The 26,697-nt window shown below is 38.6% G+C and overlaps 2 pseudogenes; one reads left to right on the forward strand and one right to left on the reverse strand.

Annotated features, from left to right (window-relative positions):
- The first annotated feature begins 2,978 nt into the window (after positions 1 to 2,978).
- LOC109260735 (succinate--CoA ligase [ADP-forming] subunit beta, mitochondrial-like) lies at positions 2,979 to 20,733 on the forward strand (annotated as a pseudogene).
- Positions 20,734 to 21,858: 1,125 nt separating this feature from the next.
- On the reverse strand, positions 21,859 to 26,186 carry LOC109260736 (osteoclast-stimulating factor 1-like; annotated as a pseudogene).
- Positions 26,187 to 26,697: the final 511 nt, after the last annotated feature.

A 26,697-nucleotide genomic window follows, 5' to 3' on the forward strand; every position in this document is an offset into this window, starting at 1 on the left:
GAGCCACCCACCCAGGGCCCCAGCATTAGAGCTTCTGTCTGTATTTACTGAAAGGTAGGTTTACATGATCTCTGTTGCAAAACTTGTCAGAAAAGAAAAAGCATATAGTATGTCTTTCTACCACCAGTTTGTTCTTAGCATTTTATTTTGTTCTTTCCATTTGGTTTTAGAGGAAAACCTTAAAGTTCTAATAAATATAATAAAGACTACTGGAAACAACTCTGTATGCAATGAAACAGACTGGTTATTCAAAGAGGGAAAACTTAGGACAAAATCTGAATGTAAAGAAGAAAGTAGTGGAAGGTTTGTGAGAAGGGAATCTTTGGAAGCAGATGTTATGCATGGTTGGGAATAGGATTATTGAGATCAATATGTGGAAAAAAATTTATTAGAAAGTGATCAACACCTGGCAAAGAGAAAGGAGAGTAAGAAAAGATCAGGCAGAGGTTGAACACTGATACAATATCAACAGACTCCTTAGCTGACTCTCAAAGGAGTTACAAAAGTTGGCTTATCTTTCAGAATCATTCTAATTTTGGGCAAAAGGGCTGCACTTTTATATGCTCATATTGAACAGTCATTGGATGTGACCACCCGGGAAGAGGGTATGACCTTGGCAAGGCAGGTGTCTGCATTCGAGGCAATTCCTGATGGCATCTGAGAGTTGAGGACTGTTAGGGTTAGGGTCAGGGCAGCATTCCTAGAGTGGAGAGTCCGTCATTCCTGATGGAGATTCTTATCAGCACATGACCGCATCCACCAGAACTGAAATCCACGCAGTGCCCTCTGTGTCCATGTCTCAATCAGTATATATCAATATGGGTGATAAAGGAGGAAAAAAGAGGGACTGCACAATTTTTTTTAAAAAAATTCTCTTGTGGGGCGCCTGGGTGGCTCAGTCGGTTAAGCGTCTGACTTTGGCTCAGCTCATAATTTCACCACTCGTGAGTTGAAGCCCCACATCAGGCTCTTTGCTGACAGCTCCGAGCCTGGAGCCTGTTTCGGATTCTATGTCTCTCTCTTTCTCTCTGCCCCTCCCTTGCTTGTGCTCAGTCTCTGTCTCTCTCAAAAATAAACATACATTACAAAAATTTTTTTAATTGTCTTGTTGTAATAAATGTCTTTACACCAGTATAAGATTGGAATTGATTTTTCTGTTAAAATGAGAGTCTTAGATTATTGGTCTATGTTTTGTCTTTATTAAGTCTTCGATCACTTAAGTAGTTTATTTGGTATGTCAAATTACATGAGAATCATTGTCAAGTAAGTGATAATAACCCTTAAGTTGTATCGTATGGCTGAATGCAAATAACTGTTCCAAAATATATAAAATTCCTAAGGTTTTGATATGTCCTGGTATAACATCATCACTCATAATTCTAATTATTAAAGTGCTGTGTGTCACAGAGTTTTCTTGTCAAGATAAATGCAGGTCTCTGGTATCTTTAAGATCCTAAAACTAAACTGAGTAAGAATTTCTGGAACTAATTAAAAAAAACTACATTCAGACAGATGAAGAATAACATGGGGCTGAATAAGTTGAAGAAAATTATATTTTTTATGCCTCTTGTTTGAAAGATGGCTGATTCTCTAATGTTTCCTCTTCCAGTTTTAAGGAAACTTTTTCTCTTAAGCTATGTCTGACTTACAAAAAATTGGTTAAAAACACAGGTCTATCTTTTCTCCCTACCTTATCACTCCAGAATTCCAACTCTCAGTGACTATTTTTATATCTTCAAGGCAGTGTATTTATTTGCATAAGTTGAGTAAGAATCTATTCTCCTTATGATAGGACACAATTGGTTATATTGCCAAGGCTTTGACGGGAATATCGTATTTGAGAGGGGCATGCAAAGACTAAGATGTGACCAGACGGCTTTAAGGAACTAGGGTTGACTTCATGGAGCCAATATAGCCCCTTGAAAAATCAGCCTGGTACCTTATTTAAGGGTTCCCAGCAACCTTGCTAGGTGAGTACAAAGGGTCACTTCCTGGCAGATGCAGGAACCAGAGTATTTTGGGAACTTTGACAAGAGAAGAATTCACCCAAATCTGTAGATATTGCAGGTGGAGTCTGATGGCAAGTGTTTGGCTTAGGTTCTTAGCCTTGAAAGGCTGTTAAAGGTTCAATCTGAAATTCTTTATGAAAAGCTCCAGTAATGCAGATTTAAAAAACCCCAAAACTATATGCCCAATCGCTAGTCTCACTGTGCTTATGTAAATAATTAGGCCAAATTTGTTAAAACTTATTTTACAAACAAATTAGTCTTAATTTGCCTATCTTTGGTGGAAATGAAGGTGATTTGGGAGAGAAATGATGTTTAAGTGACACCTTTGTGGACGTTATGTTCTTGAGTTCTGATTAACTGTCTTTGAGTGTTGTTATTTGCCCATAAAACTGGGTTGGATCCTGAAATTCTTCTGGTTTCCTTGAATAGAACTAACACTTTGCTGTTTTCTGGAAACCTTGCAAACTGAAGCTAGACAACTTGAAGTAAACATCACAGAAAATTGCCACAACAGCCCCATGTTTTCCTGTTACTGTATGGACCGCTCAGAAAGATCACCAGAACAAGTTGTTCCAATGGTCTCTATTTGACAAATCTACCATTGGAAAATCCAGACCTTGAGAGTCTACAGACAAGAGCAGTTTTATGGATTAAGAACTACGAAGAGCTGGAGGCAGTGATTTTCGGCTGCCAAGGACACCATAAATTGAACTGTTTGATTGCCCAAGGGAACAATGAGGCAGATTGATCCACCAAGCTGGCAGCCCACACAAAGACTCCAAAGCCCAGTATAATGGCTTTAATATCAGACACTAAGAAGAGGTAAAGAGTAAGGAATCAGACAGCTGGCACTAAAGGCAGCTGGAAACGGAATGAGCAAGAGATCATCCTTATTCCAGAACATATTGTGCAAAAAATAAGTAGTCATGTTTATCAACGCACCTGTTATAGGTGAGATGCCATATTTCAATGGATCCAGAAACGGTTGGCGGGTCCTCATCTTCAGAGACTGATGAAATTACAGTCCAAAACGTGACATTTGTGCTACACCTAAGACTGGGATTCCATCAGCTCTCAAAGGTATGCAGCTTAGAGGCACTCAATCTGGAGAATACTGGTAGATAGACTTTACCATGATGCGAAAACAAGAGCGGGTTGATTGATGTACTCCACTGATGTGCCCTCATACTACTTGAATCCTGGAGACTTAGTGTTATTAAAGACCTGGAAGATGGGTATCTGAGTAGCTCAGTCGGTTGAGCATCTGACTCTCGATTTTGGCTCAGGTCATGACCTCAGGGTTGTGGGACTGAGCCCTATATCAGACTCCACACTGAGCTTGAAGCCTGCTTAAGAGTTTCTCTCTCCAAAAGAAAATAAGACCTGGAAAAGCAAGTACCCAAAGGACCAACCTCCTGAGACAGAACCTTATGAGGTGCTAATGAGCAACATTCTTCAATGAAACTAAAAGGAACAGAGCTGTGGATTTAACATACTCTAATTAAACTGGTTCCACAAGAAACTACAGGTCCTATATACCCTGCCAGCAAGGAGAACATGAAAAAAAAACCTGCTTGGACCAACAAGCCTCTGATAGACATGAAATTACTATTTAGGAGGGCTAGTTGAGAGAAATCAATAAGTCTGCAAAATAAAAGTATTGATCCCCATGAATTAACAGAAGTGCTATGTGTACCCCCAGGTTACATTTTTGTCTGTGGATATAAATATTTCCCTTGGCGATATAAATATTTAAATAGCTGGAGTACAATAAAAGGCCTTAGACTTTTTGGCCAAGTAATGCTAGGTAATAGAATTATTTTAGATTATGTTTTGACAGAACAAGGAGGTGTTTGTACAGTAGCTAATTCATCATACTACAAGCTACTTGGTTAGAACAAATGTACCCTAAGGCCCTAGAATCAGATCTGGAAATGGTTTTCAGGATTCCCCAAGGAATTAGGTCAATCTTACTAGAATTACTCAAATGTGAAATGTCTATATTCTTAATTCTCCTTTGCTACTTAGTCATAAAATATAGTATAAAATGTTGGACAAGAACTATTAGCCAAAGAACAAAAATGTTGGTAATGCAGAATGTTGGATTTCAACCTGGAACTGAAGAATATTTCTAAATGAGTATATTCCTCTAACCTTGATCTTCATTCACCCCATCTCAGCAAGAAGAAATTAGAGCCATCATTGTCCCAATTCCCTCAAGAATAAAGAATCGTCAAAGATAATGAGGATTGAAACTTTGTAATCAAAGCATTAATGGGACCAATAACCAGAACGGCAACTTTTTGATTATTTTAAATTTCCCTGACTTGCCTCCTTCGGGAGGGGGATTTGAGACCTGCTCTCCTGTCTTTTCATTTAGCTGCTTCTCAAACAAACCATTTCCTTGGTGCATAGTCTAATGTCTCAGTGATTAGCTTTGATGTGTGTCCAGCAGATGAACTTGGGTTTTGTTACAAGGGCATTATATTAAATGAAGTAAGTTAGACAGGGAAAGACAAATACCATATGACCTTACTTATATGTGGAACATAAGAACAAAAACAGTCAATTCTTAGATATAGAAAACAGATTGGTGGTTGCCAGAAGCATGGGTTGGGGAGTGGTGAAATTGGTGAAGAGAGCCAAAAGGTACAAACTTCAAGTATAAAATAAACACTAGCAATATAATGTACAGCATGGTGACTACAAAACTGTTTTGCATACTTGAAAGCCACTGAGAGACTAGATCTTACTCATCACAAGAAGAAATTTTCTAACTATGTGTGGTGTTGAATGTTAATTATTATTGTGATCATTCCACAAGTTATAGAAATATGTAATCATTATGTTTTACACCTGAAACTAATATTATATGCCAACTATACCTCAATAAAAATAATAGCAACATGGTAAAAGCAAGAGGGAAGGGCATTTCATTGCCATTCTTCCCTGAACTCCTCTGGCAAAATAAAGGCATGAATACAGTTTAACCAGGAGACCAGGGCAAAAAAAGACAAGCATCTCAGGAGTGATTCAAGATGGTGGATGAAAAAAGACTCTGAACTCCTTTCAGGGGCACAACAAACTTACAGCTACATATGGATTAATTTTCCTCTAAAAGGGATCTGAGAACAGGAAGAACAATGCCTCCATAACTAAAGATAAAAGCAACGCATCAAGGAGGGTAGGAGAGTCAAAAATACAGCCTAACACTAGACCCCACCCCAGTCTTAGTGACTCCATAATCACAGAAGGAATGCCCCACATATGGAGCACTATCTCAAGGGATTACACCCTACATCAAGCACCCCCATTCTGGTGGCCAGCACCAAAAAGACAAGCCCCCAGCATAACTGGTTTTGGAAGTCAATGGGTATTAAGACCAGGATAATCTTGTAATTATAGGGAATGGAGATCATGCTCTTAAAAGGCTCATGCACAAATGCATTTGCCTTAAAATCCAGTACAAAAGCAACAAATAAACTTAGACTAATTTTCAAGTGGCTGCAGGATATGCAAGAATCTGCAGGGACTTTACCCAAGGACAGAAGCACTGGTGATGTCATTTTTGCAATCTCGTGCTCAATGGCTGGTGATGGAGCAGACAGAAACCATTATTGATGTCCTCTCTCTAGCCTACTAGCACTAGAAAGCAATCTCTGCCCTCCCCATTCCCTATCCACAGCATGCAGTACCTGAGCCACAACAGGGTTAGGTGAGTGCCCCAAACCATGCCCTACATGTACAATGGATGAACAGAAACTGGACTAACCAAGTGGCATAAGCCCTGAATTCTCAAGGAAGTAGTCATGGCCTGATCACAGCCAGCAGGCACACAACCCCACTTCATGGATGCCCATAGAGTGCCTGGCTCTTGTCGACAGGGAAGATTGCATTTTGGAGCCACCCAGAACAGCTCCTACACAATATAGTTCCTTCAAGACTAATGATAGTAGCCATTTCTTCCAATACATATAGACGAACCCAGACAGGCAGGCAAAAATGAGGAGACAGAGGGCTATATTCCAATACAAATAATAAGGCAAAATCCTAGAAAAAGATCTTAACAAAAATGAAATAAGCAACTTATTTGATAAAGAGTTCAAAGTAATGGTCATAAAGATGTTCACCAAACTCAGGAGAAAAATGAGTGAACACAGCAAGAACCTCAACAAAGAGACAAGAAATGTAAGAAGTATGAAACAGAAATTATAACTGAACTGAGAAAACTAGAGCAGTTCAATACCAGAATAGATAAAATAGAAGCATGAATCAGTGAGCTAGAAGACAAAACAATGGAAAATATCTACACAGAGTGGCAGAATGAAAGAGAATTCAAAAAAGTGGTGACACCTTAAGAGACCTCTGGAACTATATTAAGTGGAATAATGTTCACATAGGGATCTGGGGAAGGATAAAGATACATAGATCTGGGAGACTTCCAGGGAATGTGGAGGAGTAAGAGGACTAGATAACACCCACATCAGTGCTAATAACCCAGAAAATGACCTGAAGACCAGCAGAACAGATGTCCCACAGCTAAATGTAGAGAAGAGCCCACACTGAAGAAGGTAAGAAGGCAGAGAGGTGATTGGAACCCAAACAGACCCACAGGACTGTTTGTGGGGGGGGGGGGGGGGGAAGAAATGCCACAGGCATAGAAAGAAGAGAGGACCAGACCCTCATACCAAGCATCCCAAATATAAGTAGCTTGTTTGAAAACCAGAGAGGCATAATGTCACAAGTTCTTATAGTCTATGGGGCTCACACCTAGAACTTTAAAAATCAGTGGGCTCAGCAGGAAGCAATAGGAAACTAAGTCCATGTCCTTAAAAAGATGGCACAACAAACAGCTCCTGAGAAATACCAGCATAAGAGCAGCAGTTTGAAAAATACTGCAGTATACAGGAGGGAGATTTGTTTACTAATCTCATAAAACATGCTGGAGGGGCAGGAACTTTGGGGGACCTCCTGGGACAAAGGAGCCGGTGGCACCATTTCCCTCCCCTGCCCCCCAGAAGAGACGCAGGAAACCTGCAGAAAGGAGCACAGTGCCAACATTATGTAACTTGCTAACAGTGTGCCCTGCCCTGCATTTTCCTGTGGACATGCCCACTCCAGTCAAGCCTCCACTCCAGCCAGGCCTCTGCTCTGTGTCCTCACACACAGGAGACCCACACAAACATTGCTAACACCGTATACCTCATCCCCGTTCTCTTGCAGACCTGACCCCTCTAGTAGACCCTTGGCTGGAGACCACTGAAAGAGGTGCCACAAGCCTGGCATTGTGCAAGCAGCCCCAATAGAGACTAGTGCCACTCCATAGTGACGTCTGCCTCAGATAGAGAGGAAGATAAACACACACACACACACACACACACACACACACACACACACACACACGCCAGTTTGGCTGCAACCCCAGTAGGGGGCTGGAGGCAGGTATCTGATTTAACTATAGGCCCCACCCACAAATGAAAGTTTCTCTGGGGACAACAAAAGGAAAGCACCCTGCAGTTTTGTGCTACTGCATCTCTGGCAAATGCCTAGTCTGACTCAACTCAAACCCACAGTGGCCCCAGACTGGCCCACTTACACAACACAGGCACCAAACCCTGCTCACAAGACTCAAAGAGAACCATGGCAAATAACTGGACTGAAGGCAAAAGTGGCCCAGCCACAATGGTAGGGTGAATTCAAACCCCATAAAAACACCCCCTGAAGCACCAGGTTCTGACGAACAGGGGTCACTGCACTGTAAGTCACCACAGTACCTCTCCTTCATAAGACCACTGCTTTCAAGAGCAGTAGCCATATGTGACTTTGCTAACACATAGAAAGAGACACAGAGTTCCACAAAGTGAGTAGATATTTTGGATCTAACATATGTTCCAAATGAAAGAACAGAAGTTCACAGAAAGTGGGCTAAACAAAGCAGAGAATTTGCCTGATGGAGAATTTGAAATAATTTTGGACTTGAGAAAAGAGGGAAGGGCCCAGTGGGACCCTTAATAAAGAGAGAAGAACATAAAAAAGAACCAGTCAGGGTGAAGAACTCAATAACTGAAATTAAAAACATACTACATGGAATAAATAGTGGACTACAGAATCGATCAGGGACCTGGAGGACAGAGTAATGGAAAACAATCAATCTGAATAGGAGAGAGAAAAAATATATTAAAAAAATGAAAATACACACAGGGAACTCAACAACACCATCAAGTTTAATAACATACGTATTTATCCAGGAGAAATAGAAAGCCCCAACAAAATCAACCCAAGGAAGTGCACACCAAGACGCATAGTAATTAAAATGGCAAAAATTGGTAATAAAGAGAAAACATTTTTTAAGGCAAGAGAAAAGAAAGCAGTTACATACAAGGGAAACTCCATAAGGTGATCAGCTGATTTCTCAGCAGAAATAGCAGGCAAGAAGGGAGTGGCATGATATATTCAAAGTGTTGAAAGAGAAAAACCTGCAGCCAAGAATATCCTATCCAGCAATGCAGCATTCAGAATAGAAGAAGCAAATGTTCCCAAACGAAAGTTAAAAGACTTAATAACCACTAAACTAGCCCTACAATATATGTTAAAGAGTACTCTTTGAGTGGAAAGGAAAGACCATAAGGAGGAGTAAGAAAAGTAGGAAGCACAGAAGAAGTAAAATTAAGTATATCTATAAAAATTAATCACAGGATTCACAAAATTAAAAGGATGTAAATGATAACATAATATATCTAGACATGGTAAGGAAAGGAGTAAAGAAGATGCTCAAATTTAAGCCACCATCAACTTAATAAAGACTGTTATGTGCATAAGATGTCATATACATGTAATGGTAACCACAGATAAAAAATCAGTAATAGATACGCAAAAAATAAAGAGAAAGGAACCTAAATATACCACTAAAGAAAGCCAGCAAACCATGAGGAAGAGAGCAACAGAATAAACCAACAGAGAAGAACTACAAAAAATAAACAATAACTTAAAGAAAAAAAAGTAACACAGTGGGAGTAAGTACATAATTATCAAAAATTGCTTTGAATGTAAATGTACTAAATACTGCAATCAAAAGACATAGGGTGATGAAATGGATAAAAATGAATGACCCAGTGCTGCCTACATGAAACTCATTTCAGACCTAAAAACACATGCAGAATCAGAGTGAAGGTATGGAAAAGCACTTGTCATGAAAATGGAATTTAAAAGTAAAGGTATTTACACTTATATGCGACAAAATATTGTCTTTATAATAAAGACTATAACAAGAAACAAGGAAGGATACTACATCATAAAAAGGACAATCTAACAAGAAGATATAGAAATTATTAATATTTATGCACCCATTATGACAGCACCCAAATACATATGGCAGCTCAAGATAATAACAGAAGCATTCAAGAGTACTACACTAATGCTAGGGGATTTAAAATCCCACTTATATCAATGGATAGATAATCCAAAACGGAGGAGAAGAAACAGTGGCTTTGAATGACATATTGGATGGGATAGATTTAACAAATACATTCAAAATATTACATCTCAAAGCAGAATACACGTTCTTTTCAAGTACACATGGAACATTCTCCAGACTAGATTACATAATATGCCACAAAACAAGTCACAACAAATTTAAAAGATTAACGTCATACCATACATCTTTTCTGATCTCAACACTATGAAACTAGAAATCAGCCACAAGAAAAAACCTGGAAAGAACACAAATACATAGAGGTTAAATAACATGCTACTAAATAATTAATGGGTTAATCAAAAAATCAGAGGAAATCCAAAAACTCACAGAGACAAGTGAAAATGAAAACACAAAAATGAAAAAGCTTTTATTTTTTTTAATATATGAAATTTATTGTCAAATTGGTTTCCATACAACACCGAGTGCTCATCCCAAAAGATGCCCTCTTCAATACCCATCACCCACCCTGCCCTCCCTCCCACCCCCCATCAACCCTCAGTTTGTTCTCAGTTTTTAACAGTCTCTTATGCTTTGGCTCTCTCCCACTCTAACCTCTTTTTTTTTTTCCTTCCCCTCCCCCATGGGTTTCTGTTAAGTTTCTCAGGATCCACATAAGAGTGAAAACATATGGTATCTGTCTTTCTCTGTATGGTTTATTTCACTTAGCATCACACTCTCCAGTTCCATCCACGTTGCTACCAAGGGCCATATTTCATTCTTTCTCATTGCCATGTAGTACTCCATTGTGTATATAAACCACAGTTTCTTTATGCATTCATCAGTTGATGGACATTTAGGCTCTTTCCATAATTTGGCTATTGTTGAGAGTGCTACTATAAACATTGGGGTACAAGTGCCCCTATGCGTCAGTACTCCTGTATCCCTTGGGTAAATTCCTAGCAGTGCTACTGCTGGGTCATAGGATAGGTCTATTTTTAATTTTTTGAGGAACCTCCACACTGTTTTCCAGAGTAGCTGCACCAGTTTGCATTCCCACCAACAGTCCAAGAGGGTTCCTGTTTCTCCACATCCTCTCCAGCATCTATAGTCTCCTGATTTGTTCATTTTAGCCACTCTGACTGGCGTGAGGTGATATCTGAGTGTGGTTTTGATTTGTATTTCCCTGATGAGGAGCAATGTTGAGCACCTTTTCATGTGCCTGTTGGCCATCTGGATGTCTTCTTTAGAGAAGTGTCTAGTCATGTTTTCTGCCCATTTCTTCACTGGATTATTTGTTTTTTGGGTGTGGAGTTTGGTGAGCTCTTTATAGATTTTGGATACTAGCCCTTTGTCCGATATGTCATTTGCAAATATCTTTTCCCCATTCCGTTGCTTGTCTTTTAGTTTTGTTGGTTGTTTTCTTTGCTGTGCAGAAGCTTTTTATCTTCATAAGGTCCCAGTACTTCATTTTTGCTTTTAATTCCCTTGACTTTGGGGATGTGTCAAGTAAGAAATTGCTGCGGCTGAGGTCAGAAAGGTCTTTTCCTGCTTTCTCCTCTAGTGTTTTGATGGTTTCCTGTCTCACATTCAGGTCCTTTATCCATTTTGAGTTTATTTTTGTGAATGGTGTAAGAAAGTGGTCTAGTTTTATTCTTCTGCATGTTGCTGTCCAGTTCTCCCAGCACCATTTGTTAAAGGGACTGTCTTTTTTCCAATGGATATTCTTTCCTGCTTTGTCAAAGATTAGTTGGCCATACGTTTGTGGGTCTAGTTCTGGGGTTTCTATTCTATTCCATTGGTCTATGTGTCTGTTTTTGTGCCAATACTATGCTGTCTTGATGATTACAGCTTTGTAGTAGAGGCTAAAGTCGGGGATTGTGATGCCTCCTGCTTTGGTCTTCTTCAAAATTACTTTGGCTATTCGGGGTCTTTTGTGGTTCCATAGCAATTTTAGGATGGCTTGTTCTAGCTTCGAGAAGAATGCTGGTGCAATTTTGATTGGGATTGCATTGAATGTGTAGATAGCTTTGGGTAGTATTGACATTTTAACAATATTTATTCTTCCAACCCATGAGCACAGAATGTTTTTCCATTTCTTTATATCTTCTTCAATTTCCTTCATAAGCTTTCTATAGTTTTCAGCATACAGATCTTTTACATCTTTGGTTAGGCTTATTCCTAGTTATTTTATGCTTCTTGGTGCAATTGTGAATGGGATCGGTTTCTTTATTTGTCTTTCTGTTGCTTCATTATTAGTGTATAAGAATGCAACTGATTTCTGTACATTGATTTTGTATCCTGCAACTTTGCTGACTTCATGTATCAGTTCTAGCAGACTTTTGGTGGAGTCTATCCAATTTTCCATGTATAATATCATGTCATCTGCAAAAAGTGAAAGCTTGACTTCATCTTTGCCAATTTGGATGCCTTTGATTTCCTTTTGTTGTCTGATTGCTGATGCTAGAACTTCCAACACTATGTTAAAAAACAGCAGTGAGAGTGGACATCCCTGTCGTGTTCCTGATCTCAGGGGGAAAGATCTCAGTTTTTCCCCATTGAGGATGGTATTGGCTGTGGGCTTTTCATAAATGGCTTTTATGATGTTTAAGTATGTTCCTTCTATCCCGACTTTCTCGAGGGTTTTTATTAAGAAAGGATGCTGAATTTTGTCAAATACTTTTTCTGCATTGATTGACAGGATCATATGGTTCTTATCTTTTATTAATGTGATGTATCACGTTGATTGATTTGCGAAAGTTGAACCAGCCCTGCATCCCAGGAATGAATCCCACTTGATCATGGTGAATAATTCTTTTTATAAGCTGTTGAATTCGATTTGCTAGTATCTTATTGAGAATTTTTGCATCTATATTCATCAGGGATATTGGCCTGTAGTTCTCTTTTTTTGCTGGGTCTCTGTCTGGTTTAGGAATCAAAATAATACTGGCTTCATAGAATGAGTCTGGAAGTTTTCCTTCCCTTTCTATTTTTTGGAATAGCTTGAGAAGGATAGGTATTATCTCTGCTTTAAATGTCTAGTAGAATTCCCCAGGGAAGCCATCTGGTCCTGGACTCTTATTTGTTGGGAGATTTTTGATAACTGATTCAATTTCTTCGCTAGTTATGGGTCTGTTCAAGCTTCCTATTTTTTCCTGTTTGAGTTTTGGAAGTGTGTGGGTATTTAGGAATTTTTCCATTTCTTCCAGGTTGTCCAGTTTGTTGGCATATAATTTTTCATAGTATTCCCTGATAATTGCTTGTATTTCTGAGCGATTGGTTGTAATAATTCCATTTTCATTCATGATTTTATCTATTTGGGTCCTCTCCCTTTTCTTTTTGAGAAGCCTGGCTAGAGGTTTATCAATTTTGTTTATTTTTTCAAAAAACCAACTCTTGGTTTCGTTGATCTGCTCTACAGTTTTTTAGATTCTATATTGTTTATTTCTGCTCTGATCTTTATTATTTCTCTTCTTCTGCTGGGTTTAGGCTGCCTTTGCTGTTCTGCTTCTATTTCCTTCAGGTGTGCTGTTAGATTTTGTATTTGGGATTTTTCTTGTTTCTTGAGATAGGCCTGGATTGCGATGTATTTTCCTCCCAGGACTGCCTTCGCTGCGTCCCAAAGCGTTTGGATTGTTGTATTTTCATTTTCGTTTGTTTCCATATATTTTTTAATTTCTTCTCTAATTGCCTGGTTGACCCATTCATTCGTTAGTAGGGTGTTCTTTAACCTCCATGCTTTTGGAGGTTTTCCAGACTTTTTCCTGTGGTTGATTTCAAGCTTCATAGCACTGTGGTCCCAAAGTATGCATGGTACGATCTCAATTCTCGTATACGTATGTAGGGCTGTTTTGTGACCCAGTATGTAATCTATCTTGGAGAATGTTCCATGTGCACTCGAGAAGAAAGTATATTCTGTTGCTTTGGGATGCAGAGTTCTAAATATATCTGTCAAGTCCATCTGATCCAATGTATCATTCAGGGCCCTTGTTTCTTTATTGACCATGTGTCTAGACGATCTATCCATTGTTGTAAGTGGGGTATTAAAGTCCCCTGCAATTACCACATTCTTGTCAATAAGGTTGCTTATGTTTGTGAGTAATTGTTTTATATATTTGGGGGCTCCCGTATTCGGTGCATCGATATTTATAATTGTTAGTTCTTCTTGATGGATAGACCCTGTAATTATTATATAATGCCCTTCTTCATCTCTTGTTACAGCCTTTAATTTAAAGTCTAGTTTGTCTGATTTAAGTATGGCTATTCCAGCTTTCTTTTGACTTCCAGTAGCATGATAAATAGCTCTCCATCCCCTCACTTTCAATCTCAAAGTATCCTCAGGTCTAAAATGAGTCTCTTGTAGACAGCAAATAGATGGGTCTTGTTTTTTTTATCCATTCTGATAGCCTATGTCTTTTGGTTGGCACATTTAGTCCATTTACATTCAGTGTTATTATAGAAAGATATGGGTTTGGAGTCGTTGTGATGTCTGTATGTTTTATGCTTGTAGTGATGTCTCTGGTACTTTGTCTCACAGGATCCCCCTTAGGATCTCTTGTAGGGCTGGTTTCGTGGTGATGAATTCCTTCAGTTTTTGTTTGTTTGGGAAGACCTTTATCTCTCCTTCTATTCTAAATGACAGGTTTGCTGGATAGAGGATTCTCGGCTGCTTATTTTTTGTGTTCATCACATGGAAGATTTCCTTCCATTACTTTCTGGCCTGCCAAGTTTCAGTAGAGAGATCGGTCACGAGTCTTATAAGTGTCCCTTTATATGTTAGAGAATGTTTATCTCTAGCTGCTTTCAGAATTTTCTCTTTATCCTTGTATTTTGCCAGTTTCACTATGATATGTCGTGCAGAAGATCGATTCAAGTTACGTCTGAAGGGAGTTCTCTGTGCCTCTTGGATTTCAATGCCTTTTTCCTTCCCCAGATTCGGGAAGTTCTCAGCTATGATTTCTTCAAGTATACCTTCAGCACCTTTCACTCTCTCTTCCTCCTCCGGAATACCAATTATGCGTAGATTATTTCTCTTTAATGCATCACTTAGTTCTCTAATTTTCCCTTCATACTCCTGGATTTTTTTATCTCTCTTTTTCTCAGCTTCTTCTTTTTCCATAATTTTATCTTCTAGTTCACCTATTCTCTCCTCTGCCTCTTCAATCCGAGCTGTGGTCATCTCCACTTTATTTTGCAGATCATTAACAGCATTTTTTAGCTCCTCCTGGCTGTTCCTTAGTCCCTTGATCTCTGTAGCAATAGATTCTCTGCTGTCCTTTATACTGTTTTCAAGCCCAGCGATTAATTTTATGACTATTATTCTAAATTCACTTTCTGTTATATTGTTTAAATCGTTTTTGATCAGTTCATTAGCTGTCGTTATTTCCTGGAGGTTTTTTTGAGGGGAATTCTTCCATTTCGTCATTTTGGATAGTCCCTGGAGTGGTGCGGGATTGTGGGGCACTTCCCCTGTGCTTTCTTGAATAACTTGTGTTGGTGGGCGGGGCCGCAGTCAGACCTGTTGTCTGCCCCCAGCCCACCTCTGGGGCCACAGTCAGACTGGTGTGTACCTTCTCTTACCCTCTCCTAGGGATGGGATTCACTGTGGGGTGGCATGGCCTGTCTGGGCTACTTGCACACTGCCAGGCTTGTGGTGCTGGGGATCTGGCGTATTAGCTGGGGTGGATAGGCAAGGTGCACGGGGGCAGGAGGGGCAGGCTCAGCTTGCTTTTCCTTTGGTGATCTGCTTCTGGAGGGGCCCTGTGGCACTGAGAGGGAGTCAGACCCGCGACTGGAGGGATGGATGCACAGAAGCACAGCGTTGGGTGTTTGCATGGTGCAAGCAAGTTCCCTGACAGGAACTGATTCCCTTTGGGATTTTGGCTGGGGGATGGTCAAGGGAGATGGCGCTGGTGAGCGCCTTTGTTCCCCACCAAGCTGCACTCTGTTGTCAGGGGCTCAACAACTCTCCCTCCCGTTGTCCTCCTGCCCTCCCACTCTCCAAGCGAGCTGTTAACTTATAACCTTCTAGATGTTAAGCCCCACTTGCTGTCCAAACACACTCTGCCCAGCCCCTTTGCTTTTGCAAGCCAGACTCAGGGGCTCTGCTTTGCCAGCGGGCTGCCCCTCCACCCTGGCTCCCTCCTGCCAGTCCCTGTGGCGCACACCGCCTCTCTGCTCTTCCTACCCTCTTCCGTGGGCTTCTTGGTTACACTTGGCTCTAGAGAATCCATTCTGCTAGTCTTCTGGTGGTTTTCTTGGTTATTCAGGCAGGTGTGGGTGGACTCTAAGTGATCTGCAGGACACGGTAAGCCCAGCGTCCTCCTACACCGCCATCTTCAAGCCAGCACTCCTGAAAAATCTTTTAAAAGGCAACCAACGGAATGGGAAAGGTATTTGCAAATGACATATTGGACAAAGGGCTAGTATCCAAAATCTATAAAGAGCTCACCAAACTCCACACCCAAAAAAACAAATAATCCAGTGAAGAAATGGGCAGAAAACATGACTAGACACTTCTCTAAAGAAGACATCCAGATGGCCAACAGGCACATGAAAAGATGCTCAACATCGCTCCTCATCAGGGAAATACAAATCAAAACCACACTCAGATATCACCTCACGCCAGTCAGAGTGGCTAAAATGAACAAATCAGGAGACTATAGATGCTGGCGAGGATGTGGAGAAACGGGAACCCTCTTGCACTGTTGGTGGGAATGCAAACTCGTGCAGCCACTCTGGAAAACAGTGTGGAGGTTCCTCAAAAAATTAAAAATAGACCTATCCTATGACCCAGCAGTAGCACTGCTAGGAATTTACCCAAGGGATACAGGAGTACTGACGCACAGGGGCACTTGTACCCCAATGTTTATAGCAGCACTCTCAACAATAGCCAAATTATGGAAAGAGCCTAAATGTCCATCAACTGATGAATGGATACATTCAGCAGAAGTGATTCTAAGAGGAAAGATTATAACAATACAGGCCTACATCAATAAGCAAGAAATATCTCAAACAACTCAACCTTAACACCTACAGGAGCTGGAAAAAAGAAGAACAAGAAAAAACCCCAAACAGCAGAGGGAAGGAAATAATAAAGATTAGAGCAGTAATAATCAAATAAAGACAAACAAAAAATAGAAGAGATCAATGACACCAGGAGCTGGTTCTTTGAAAGATCAACAATATTGTTAAAACTAGCCCAGACTCATCAGAAAAAAAGGAAAGAAAAGAAAAGAAAAAAATAGAGGATGTAAAATCAGAAATCAAAAGAACTAACAACTGACACCACAAATACAAAGATTATGAATGTTATACAAAAAATATGCCAACCAATTGGACAATTTAGAAGAAATGGATAAATTCCTAGAAACACATAACCTCCCAAAACCGAATCAGGAAGAAATAGAAAATTTGAACAAACTGATTACCAGAAATAAAATTGAATCAGTAATCAAAAAAAATAGAAGAGGAAAGAAATCTTCCAAATTCATTCTATGAGGCCAGCATTACACTCATACCAAAACCAGAAAAACACAAAAAAAAGAATCACAGGCCAATATCTCTGATGAACATAGATGCAAAAAGCCTCAACAAATAGCAGCAAACAATATCTAAAAGTACATTAAAAAAATCATTTATCACAATCAGGTAGGATTTATTCCTGGGATGCTAGGATGGTTCAATATTTGCAAGTCAATCAATGTAATACATCACATCAACAAGGGAAAGGATATGATCCTTTCAATAGATGCAGAAAAAGCACTTGACAAAGTATAATATTTATTCATGATAAAAAAAACTCAAAAAAGTAGGTGTAAAGGAAGCATACTCAACATAATAAAAAGCATGTATGAAAAACTCACAGCTAACACCATATGCAATGATGAAAAACTCAGCTCTTTCCCTAAGGTCAGAAACAAGACAAGCATGTCCATTTTCACTGCTTTTATTCAACATAGTACTGGAAGTCCTAGCCACAGCAGTCAGACAACAAAAAGAAATTATAGCATCCGAATAAGGAAGAAGTAAAACTTTCACGATAATGACATAAAGTATATCTAGGAAACCTGAAAGACTCCACCAAAAAACTACTAGAGGTGATACATGAATTCAGTAAGGTCCTAGGATACAAAATCAATGTACAGAAATCAATTGCATTTGTATACACGGATAATGAAGCAGCATGAAGTAAAATGAAGAAAAAAATCTCATTTACAATTGCACCAAAAAGAATAAAATACCTAGGGATAAAGTAATCAAAGAGGCAAAAGACCTGTACTCTGAAAATTGATGAAAGAAATTGAAGACAACATGAAGAAATGAAAGACATTTCATGCTCATGGATCAGAAGAACAAATATTGTTATAATGTCCACACTACTCAGAGCAATCTACATATTTAATGCAATCCCTATCAAAATACCAATAGCATTTTTCACAGACTTAGAACAAATTATTCTAAAATGTGTATGAAACCACAAAAGACCCCAAAAAGCCAAAGCGATCTTGAAAAAGAACAAAATTGGATGTATCACCATCCCAGATTTGAAGATATCAAAACACTATAGCATTGGCACAAAAATAGACATATGGATCCATGGAACAGAATAAACCTACGATTATATGGTCAATTAATCTTCAACAAAAAAAGGAAAGATTACGCAATGGGAAAAAGTCTCTTTAACTAATGGTGTTTGGAAAACTGGACAGTAACACGCAAAAGAATGGAACTGGACCACTTTCTCACACCATATAAATAAAAATAAACTCAAATGGATTGAAGACCTAAATGTGTGATCTGAGACCATAAAAATCCTAGAAGAGAGCACAGGCAGTAATTTCTCTGATACTGGTCACAGTAACATTTTTCTAGATATGTCTCCTGAGGCAAGAGAAGCAAAAACAAAGATAAACTATAGGACTACATCAAAATGAAAACTTGTGCATGTCAAAGGAAACCGTCAACAAAACTAAAAGACAACCTACTGAGCCAGAGAACATATTTGCAAATGACATATCTGATAAAGGGTTAATATCCAAAATATATTAAGAACTTATACAACTCAACACCACAAAAACAATCCAACTAAAAACTGGACAGAAGACATGAACGGATATTTCTCCAAAGACACACAGATGGCCAGCAGACACATGAAAAAATGCTCATTATCAGGGAAAAAAGTCACTCATTATCAGGGAAAAACAAATCAAAACTATAGGGAGATATCACCTCACACCTGTCTGAATGACTATAATAAAAAACCCAAGAAACAACAAGTGTTGGCAAGGATGTGGAGAAAAAGGAAGCCTTATGCACTATTGGTGGAAATGCAAACTGGTGCAGCCACTCTGGAAAACGGTGTGGGGGTTCCTCAAAAATTAAAAATAGAATTACCACACAATCTGGTAATCATACTACTGGGTATTTACCCCCAAAATACAAAAACACTGACTCAAAGGGATAATGCACCCCTGTATATTGCAGCATTATTTACAATAGCCAAATTATGGAAGCAACCTTTGATAAATGAATGGATAAAGATGATGTGGTACATATACACAATGGAATATTACTCAGGCATAAAAAAGAATGAAATCTTGCCATTTGTAACAACATGGGTAGAGTTAAAAGGTATAATGCTAAGTGACATAAGTCAGAGAGAGACAAATACCATATGATTTCACTCATACATGGAATTGAAAAACAAAACAAATGAGTAAAGGAAAAAAGAAAAGAGAGAGAGAAAAAGAGATAAACCAAGAAACCAACTCTTAACTACAGAGAACAAACTGATGGTTAGCAGAGGGGTGGAGGGAGGGAAATGGGGGAAGTAGGTGAAGGAGTAGAGTATACTTATCATGATGAGCACTGCATAATGTATTGAATTGTTGAATCACTATATTGTATGCCTGAAACTAATATAACACCTTAAGTTAGCTATACCTGAATTAAAAAACTTCATTAAAAAACTTCAATTTCTAGGTCCTGGTTGGTGTCATAGGCTGCTGCCCAGGCTCTGAGAAGTTCTGGATTGTTCAACAACCATGGACTCCATATACACCAGCAACAACAAAGGAATCTCTCACTGCATCGACACATGGATACGGATACAAGAAGCTGGTGTCTCTATTCCCAAAGGACATGTGGCAAAATCACCAGATGGAGTTTATGGAATTGCCAAAAAATTAGATTCAAAAGATTTTATGAAAAAGGCACATGTTTTAGTTGGTGGTAGAGGAAGAGAAACATTTGAGAGTGGCTTCAAAGGGGGAGTGGAGACAGTTTTCTCTCCACAAGAAGCAAAAAACGTTTCCTCAGAAGGGACTGGGGAGGAGTTGTTTACCAAGAAAACAGCAAAAAAGGGGAGAATATGCAATCAAGTATTTGGTTGGTGAGCAAAGATATGCTAGAAAGATATTGCAAAGAATACTACTTTGCAATAACAATGGAAAGGTCATTTCAAGGTCCTGTATTAACAGGAAGTTCGCAAGGTGGTGTCAACACTGATGACGTTGCTACTGAGACTAAGGCCATAGTTGAAGAACCTATTAATTTAGAAGGCATCAAAAAGGAAAAGGCTGTCTGGCCCAAACACAAGACGGGATTTCCACCTAATATTGTGAATTCTGTGGCAGAAAATGTGATCAAGCTTTATAACCCTTTCCGGAAATATGATGCAACCACGGAAGAAATAAATCCAATGGTAGAGAATTCAGATGGAGCTGTGCTGTGCATGAATGCAAAGATCAATTTTGATTCTAATTCAGCTTATCGCCAGACAAAAATCTTTGACTTACTGAATGAGACCCAGGAAAATCAAAGGGACAGAGATTCACTGAGGTGGATCTCAACTACATTGGCCCAGGTGGAAATATAGGCTGTCTAGTAAATGGTGCTGGATTGGCTGGCCACAAGGGCTGGAATAAAACTTCATGGAGGACTCCAGAAAACCTTCTTGATGTTGGTGGTGATGCCACAGTCCATCAAGTAACAGAGGCATTTAAGCTTATCACTTCAGATAAACAGGCCCTGGTTATTCTGGTCAGCATTTTTGGAGGAATCATATGACATGATGTTATTGCACAGGGTATAGTTATCACCGTACATGACTTAGAAATTAAAATATCTATTGTAGTACAGTTACAATGTAGAAGAGTTGATGATGCTAAGGCACTGATAACAGACAATGGACTTAAAATTCTTGCTTGTGATGACTTGGATGAAGCTGCTAAAATGGTTGTAAAGTTCTCTGAAATAGGGACCTTAACGAAGCAAGCCCAGGAGGATGTCAAATTTTAGTTGCCAATGTGATCTGACAACCCAGTGGATGGCTGAAGGGTTTAAATGAGCTACAGTCATTTAAAACACTGTTCTGTATTATTATTATTCCTTTTATCTTTAGTGTGTGGATACTGCAATGGCCAGCAAGACACAAAAGTTTTTAAAAGCATTTGGCCTGCATTTAATTCTGTTCAGAGTGGGTTTGTAGAAAGGATACGTAGTACACTTTTCTAGTTTCTTCCGCTGCAGGCTTCTTTTGCACTTCTACAGAATATCACTCACAATATGCCGCTTTATTGTTGGCTACAACATTCTTCATTGCTAAGAGTTCTATGAATAAAATAAATATGAATATAAAGCTTTATCCTTTAGTGTTGGAAATACACTAGTTAATAACTAGCCTCATTAGTAGAGCAATGTATTAACAATGTTTTATGTGAGTACTTATCTTCAATACCAAATACCTATCTAAATATATCAATTACTATTTAGAAACAGAGCTTTCAAACACTCCCCAGGATATTCTTTTCAGTATTTCAGTGAAGTAACGTGTTATTTTAACGTTGTTTTAATCATTACAAATCACTGATAACTATAAGCCTTCATAATCCCAGGTTATTGATAAAAACCTGTAGGTCTGCAGCAAACAAAGATACATTCAGCAAGGACTTGGCAGACAAAATTAACAATGTCAATCTAAGTTAATAAAAATCTCCCAATGTGAAAAAAATTCAATTTTTTATAGTCTCTTAAAGTGTTTATTTTTGTTAGAGCAGCTGATGATTTTCTGTGAAGTTTTTTGGTTCATTAAGTTATTTCCCCCTTTGCAAAATCCAACCCAAATATTTCAATCCTTAAGGTAAAGAACTTACCTAAAAAACAAACAAACAAACAAAAAACTAAAGCAACCATTCTTATTTTAAGAAAAAAGTTCTTAAAATTCCTTTAGCTTGTTAAATAGAAATAATCTCTTCTTGTTCTACTCTGGTGAATAAAAATGTACTTTACGCAGCAAAGTATCCCGTCACTTATTGGCAAACTGACAGTAAGAACCTACACTTTTACACATTGTACTCAAACATGTGCAATACTTCCATGTTCATATAGACTTAAAAAAAAACAGTTATCAGCACCCTTCTGGCAAGGATAAAGGTTTTAGAATGGAAAAGCAACAAAAGTTTTAGATCTCAAATCTCCAGAAGGGAATAAATCCGAGACTTCATCATCAAGATACTCCTTGGCATTGCTTAATATTTGAACAGTATCTGTTCCCTGTTTCATTTTTAGGAGACATGCACAGGCAGCATTAGGAGTCACATCCAGGACATGCTTTTTCTCATGGTTTCTTAAGTCTGTTCTTGTACTTTTTCCAGAAGCAACTGGACATTATCTGCAAAACCCTTCCAGGTAGCAGCCTGCAAAGCTGTGTCTCCCAACTTGTTCTGTTGGTTCAGTTCAATGTTTGGTCGAGGAAACAGCATTCCCCCTGTTATCTTTGTGCCCCCTGTGGCATGCCCAGTATAGGGCAGTGCTTCCAGCTTTGTCTAAGCCATTGACACCAACCCAGTTGTCCAAACACTCTTTCAAACAGCTCAAGTTGCCTCTTTTTTGCAATTTTATACAGTGGACTGTCAATGGATTCTGTGAGCTTGGCCACATAGTTGCCTGGGATTAGCCTAGTCCTGCCTTTGGAGGTGCCTTTCCACCAATTGGTACCACGTCAGTAAGGTAGGTAATATCACCTTCCTCAAAGCACAGTTCATCTGGAGTTCATGGTTCTAATGTATTAAGGGCTCTGAATACTTTAACTTGCCCTGGTTTGACAGGTTTAGGAGGTGGTTTCAAAATGGCTTTCCTGGAGTAGCTGAGCCTCAAGACCACTCCCCAAAAGCCAACCTAGTCCCCAGCTAGACAGCATTCTGGGGACCTGAAAGTTTCTTTTTGTGTGCCTTTAAGGACCTGCACCCACCCTTGGGACCAGTGAACACAGGCTGAGCTACAGGGTATAGTGTCCTGCCCTGCTGTCTGGCCACCCAGTCTCCTGAAGGCCCGGTGGAAGAAAAATTCAATTTGTAATCAAAACACACACATTAGACCAGATGAACTTTAGACAGAACATTCCATTCAAAACCTTCAGAATAAATACTCTTATCAAGTGCACATGAAACATTCTCCAAGATAGATCACATGGTAAGCCACAAAACAAGTCGCAATAAATTTAAGAAGATTGAAATCAAATCACCTATCTTTTCTGACTATGATGGTCTGAAACCAGAAATTTACTATAAGAAGAAAATTGGAAAAGAAATATGGAGATTCAACATGTTATTTAACAGCCAATGTGCACATGGGAAAAACAGAAAGGAAATCAAAAACTACCTTGAGACAAATGAAAATGGAAACACAGTGTGCCAGAATCTTTGGGATGCAGTAAAAGCAGTTGTAAGAAGAATTTCATAGCAGTGCAGGGTACTTTATGAAACAAGAAAAAAAAAATAAGTTAAAACAGAACAAAAAAAGTCTAACTTTACCATAAAGGAAATAAAAAAGACTAAACCCTTATGTTAGTAGAAAAAAAGAAAGTAATAAAGATCAGAGCAGAAATACATGAAATAAACACTAAAGGAGTCAAATTTTAGAAACTAAGAGCTTGTTCTTTGTAAAGATAAACAAAATCAACAAACCTTTAGCTAGACTCACCAAGGAAATAAATAAAATTAGAATTTATAATCTATACCACAGAAATACGATGGATAAGCAAATATTATAAACATTAGACATCAGAAAATTAGACAACCCAGAAGAAATGGAAAAATTTCTATAAATATAATTTTATGGGGTTTTTTTTTACTACTAATAAAATTGAATCAGTAATAAAAAAAAATTCCCAACAAGAAAATCTAGGACCAGACAGCTTCATAGGTGAATTCTGCAAACATTTCAAGAAGAGTTCGTACCTACCCTCCTCAAATTATTCCAAATAATTAAAAAGATAAGAACATTTCCAAACTCATTATAAAAGGTCAGCATTACCCAGATACCAAAACCAGACAAAGACACTACATAAAGAAAAAAACTACAGGCCAATCAATAACCCTGATGAACATAGATGTAAGATACTCAATGCAATATTAATAGCCTGTTTTCAAGAATAATAAAAGTATAATACATCATGACCAAGTGGGATTTATTTCAGGTATGCAAAGATGATTCACCATCTGCAAATCAGTCAATATGATATACTACATTAATAAAAAAGGAAGATAAAAATCATGCAATCATCTCAATAGATGCAGACAAGGCATGTGACAAAATTCACCGTCTATTTATGATAAAACTCTCAACAGAGTGAGTATAGAGGGAATATACCTCAACATAATAAAAGCCATATAATGACAAGCCGAGCACTAACATTACAATCAGTAGTCAAAAGCTGAAAGCTTTTCCTGTAACACCAGCAACAAGACAAGGATGCACTCTCACCAGTTTTAGTCTACATAGTATTGGAAGTCATAGTCCCAGCAATGGGGCAAGAAATACAATGCATCCACTTAGAAAAGTAAAACTGTCACTATTTACAGCTGACATGATACTACACATAGAAACCCTAAAGACTCTACCAAAAAACTTTTAGAAAAATGAATTCAGCAGAATTGTAGGATTTGAAATTAATATACAGAAATCTGTGGTTTCTATACACTAAGAGCTATCAAAAGGAGAAATAAGGGAACCACCCCATTTACAACCACATCAAAAAGAGTAAAATACCTAGGAATAAGTTTAACTAATAGGTAGAAGACCTGTACATTGATAACTCTAAGACATTAATTAAAGACATTGAAAAAGACACAAATAAATGGTGAAATAGTCCATATTCATGGATCAGGTGAGTATAAAATGCAATCTACAGATTCAATGCAATCTCTATCAAAAAAACAAAGGCATTTTTTTTTACAGAACTAGAATAATCATGAAATTCATATGGAACCACACAAGACCCCGAAGAGCCAAAGCTGTCTAGAGCAAGAACAAAGTTGGAGGTATCACCCTCCCTGATTTCAAACTACAGTAAAAAATTACAGCAATCAAAGCAATATGATGATGGTGCAAATACAAACATAGATCAACCGAACAGAATATAGAGCATAGAAACAACCCCATACTTAGTGGTCTGTTAACTTATGGTAAAGGAAATGAAAACATACAATGGGGCAAAAACTGTCCCTTTAATAAATGGTGTTGGGAAAACTGGAAAAACACATGCAAAAGGATGAAACTAGACAGCTTTCTTATACTACACACAAGAATAAACTCAATATGGATTTAAGACCTAAATGTGTGTGTCCATTGATAGATGAATGGATAAGAAGGTGTGCTTGTACACACACACACATACACAATGTAGTATTACTCAGCCATCAAAAAAATGATGAGATCTTGACATTTACAAGAACAAGAATGGACCCAGAGGGTGTTATGCAAAGTGAAATGAGAGAAAGACAAATGCCATATTATTTGACTTATACATAGAATCTAAAACAAACAAACAAACAAAACAGAAACATGTTCATAGATACCTGAAACAAACTGGTGGTTGGCAGAGGGGAAGGGAGTTGGGAGCGCAGGCGAAACAGGTGAAGGTAAGAGGTTCAAACTTCCAGCTATAAAATAAATAATTGATAATGCAATGTAAAGCAAGGGGAATATAGTTAATAATGTAACAATTTTGTGGGACGATAGATGGTAACTAGACCTATTGAGGTGATCATTTCATACTGTATAAAAATACTGAATCAAGGGGCACCTGGGTGGCTCAGTCGGTTGAGCGTCTGACTTCGGCTCAGGTCATGATCTCACGGTCTGTGAGTTTGAGCCCTGCGTCGGGCTCTGTGCTGACAGCTCAGAGCCTGGAGCCTGTTTCAGATTCTGTGTCTCCCTCTCTCTCTGCCCCTCCCCTGCTCATGCTCCATCTCTCTCTTTCTCTGTCAAAAATAAATAAACATTAAAAAATTAAAAAAAATACTGAATCAATATGGTTTACCCTTAAAATATGGTACATTACTTTACAACAAAACTTGTTTTATCTAAAAAAAACAAAACAAAACAAAACAGGGGTGCCTGGATGGCTCAATCAGCTGAGCCTCCAACTTCAGCTCAGGTCAGGACCTCACAGTTCATGGGTTTGAGCCCCTCATCAGGCTATCTGTTGTCAGTGCGGAGCCTGCTTCAGATCCTCTGCCCCCCATCCTCCACTCTCTTTCTCAAAAATAAATAAACTTAAAAAAATTAAAAGAAAATGACAGGCATCTCAGTATTGCTAGACAACCTAAGAAAAATTCTGCATAGTCTTTAACCACAGAACTTTTTACTGGGAAGCTGTCCTTGGCGTTAGTCACTGTTTCTAAATATTGCCACCAAGCAGTCTTGAGACTTGAAGTGTCTGTGGCCACGAGTTCAGACAGCATGCCTTCCAGTTCTCCCATTGTCCTCCTAAGTGACTTCACTCGTAGGCATTCTCCACAGTTAGAGTTTATTAAATTGGGATAAAGCAAGTCATTGGTAACCCCCTTTTTTCTCTAGGATTTCTAGGACTAATTGTTGATTTCGGTGAAATTTATATTTTTCCTTAATACCCCTTGATATTCTGAAATGCAAATAAATACAAATTACTTAATTCAGCAAATCAATATAAAAGCATGCACAGAGGGGTCTTCTACCCTTTTGCTCATCAGTAGTATATACTAGCCAATCTGAGGTCCTAAAGACAAGTAAAGCCTTTAAAAACTAGAGGGAGAAAACGTTTAACTGCCAAGACTGCCCAGGTTTGGTAAACTTGTGCCTCCATGCAGCATAAATTGGTACAATGGCTTTGGGAGTGATTTGTCAATAAATATGGAATAATGAGAATATCCATACCCACAGTCCCAGTAATTAACCTTAAATTTTTTTTAATATTTATTCATTTTTGAGACAGAGAGAGAGAGAGAGACAGAG

Source organism: Panthera pardus, unplaced genomic scaffold, assembly GCF_024362965.1.
Source record: "Panthera pardus isolate Hobbes unplaced genomic scaffold, ASM2436296v1 HiC_scaffold_13, whole genome shotgun sequence".
NCBI classification, from domain to species: domain Eukaryota; kingdom Metazoa; phylum Chordata; class Mammalia; order Carnivora; family Felidae; genus Panthera; species Panthera pardus.